We start from the raw sequence: 2,549 nt of genomic DNA on the forward strand, positions 1-2,549 counted from the left end.
GATTCTATTGTAGAGATGAGGTCTCGCTGCCCAGGCGGGTCTCGAACCCGCGGGCTCAGGCCAGTCCACTCACCTCAGCCTCCCAAAGGCGCGGGATACAGGCTGAGCCACCGAGCCCGGCTATCATTCATTTTTAATCTGAGTGAACCGAAGCTTATTCGTAGCTTGGTTTCTTTTAATTACTAGTTGATAACAGAATTTTGTTTTAAAATTTAAGTTTGAAGTCTTTAGTATTAATAGAAAATGTGACAAGGAATTACTTTTAAAATATGTTACTCCATGCTTATATAGGGAAATTTTATTTGATGTTTGTCTTTGGAAAATATTTTGGTCCAAACTTTATTCGAGGTGTTCAAATAAGAAAACCAACTAAAAAGTGGACTCAGGGCCAGAGTTGTAAGTACCTGAGGTTTTCCAAGTGTTCATTTTGTAAAAGATCTTGATCTTCGGATACTTTTCTTCCCGTGGCGGGCTTAGCAGCCTGGCCTCCTCCTGCACATCTGCAGAGGGCCCTTGTTCCTGCAGACGAACCACCAGGAGACGTCACCCACAGCTCCGTGTTGACTCCTGTGCTCGTGGTGCGGAGAGGGCGTGCCTCAGTCAGGCTTGTGGAGCTGGTGCTGCTGGAGGATCGATCTGAGAAGGGACACACTCTCTTTCTGACTCCGATGAGTCGCTTGCTTTTCCATACCTGCTGCAAAGCCACATTGTCGGCATTGGTGCACATAAGTACGGAGTGAGCATGCTTGCACATAAACAGATTGTTTGCTTTTTCTGTTACTGGAAATTTTATTGAGTCTGTTTATATTTCATTTGAATACTGTTTATATTTTAGTTCTTCAGTAAATGTTTGTTTGATTTGAGTGTAAACTTTTAGAAGGATAATCAACTGGGCTCCGTGGCTCAGCCTGTAATCCCGCGCCTTTGGGAGGCTGAAGTGAGTGGATTGCCTGAGCCCGTGGGTTCGAGACCCGCCTGGGCAACTTGGCGAGACCTCATCTGTACAATAAATCAAAAAATTAGCCGGGTGTTGTAGCGCGCTCCTCTATTTCCAGCTACTTGGAAGGCTGAGACGGGAAGATCGCCAGAGCCCAGCAGGTCGAGGCTGCAGTGGCCGGGGGCGGCCACTGCACTCCAGTCTGGGCGACAGAGTAAGAGACTCCAACTCAAAAAAAAGAAAGGCCTAATCAGCCCATGTGTCCTGCTGAGCATTGCTTTCCTGGTAGATGAAATCCTGGATGAGGGCACATAATCTCTTTCGGAAGACTTCAGACATCTGCAGCCTCTGTTAACTCTAACTCCTGTCTACAAATTTTTCCATCTGCCTGCCACTTAGGCGAAAGGTGCAGACCATGAGAGGAAAAGTCCGTGAGTCCGTGTCCTTGTTTTGTATAAACTAAGTGGTCAAAGAACAAGCCTCCTTCCTCGTCTGCCACTGATTGGCTGCATGGCCCTGAGCAGGTCATTAAACACTGAGGTTCATGGACTCCTTGCCTCTAAAGTGAACGTTGTGTAGATAAAGCTTAAGTACTAGGATAAAACTGCTGAATAAACTGGAGTACTACATGAATGTAAGGTATCGTTTATATAAATTAGTTCATTCCAGCATTTGTAATCCCGTGAAAATAGAATTAATCTTCTCACCAATAGTTTGGCAACAAGGTTCTCCAGTGAAGATTATAATGGTTAGTATAGTCTTATTACACAGGAGATTCTACTTATTATATATTTGGGAACATTTTCAAGAATAAGCATCTAAAGATAAGTTTTCTGGTGACCATTTTGCTCATTGGATCATACTGATACCCTGAACATACAATTCCCCAAGTACTGTTACTTCTAAAAGTTCAAATGCCCAGTGGGCACTTACGTGGAAAGCCTTTTGTATGGTGTACAACCGTTGTATACCACACAGAGATTTTGAAAATTTCCAACTACATGAAAGGAAAACATTTGAGTATTAAGTATTTGTTTTAGAAAATACACGAAAAACCCCTATAATCACGTCTCTTAAAAAACGCTGTTTCAGCCGTGCTCGGTGACTCAGCCTGTAATCCGGCGCCTTGGGAGGCCGAGGTGAGTGGATTGCCTGAGCCCGTGGGTTCAAGACCCGCCTGGGCAACTTGGTGAGACCTCATCTCTACAATAAATCAAAAAATTAGCTGGGTGTGATAGTGAGAGCCTGTAGTTCCAGCTACTCGGAAGGCTGAGGCGGAAGGATCGCCAGAGCCCAGCGGGCCGAGGCTGCGGTGGCCGGGAGCGGCCATTGCACTCCAGTCTGGGCGACAGAGTGAGACTCCAACTCAAAACAAAATGCTGTCTCAAAAATGTGAGCAATGAGTGATATTGATAGTTATGTGATTCTCTTTGGCACATCAGCACCATTTTAAGCAAGTTGCCTCTTGGCTGATGCATTGTAGAACGTGTGTTTTGTACTGTGGTTATCAGTGGTATTCGTCATCAGTGTCTTTGTGAAAATCAACATGGGATTCTTTCAGAATTTGTTTTGTCTTCTATTAGTACGCATATTTATCTATTTATTTTCTTTT

General features: G+C 44.4%; 1 pseudogene; it reads left to right on the forward strand.

Annotated features, from left to right (window-relative positions):
• Positions 1-525: 525 nt before the first annotated feature.
• Positions 526-2,549, forward strand: part of LOC103257367 — a 10,531-nt pseudogene continuing 8,507 nt past the window's right edge.

Source organism: Carlito syrichta, unplaced genomic scaffold (genome assembly GCF_000164805.1).
Source record: "Carlito syrichta isolate Samal-C Ts95f unplaced genomic scaffold, Tarsius_syrichta-2.0.1 Scaffold301660, whole genome shotgun sequence".
NCBI classification, from domain to species: Eukaryota; Metazoa; Chordata; class Mammalia; order Primates; family Tarsiidae; genus Carlito; species Carlito syrichta.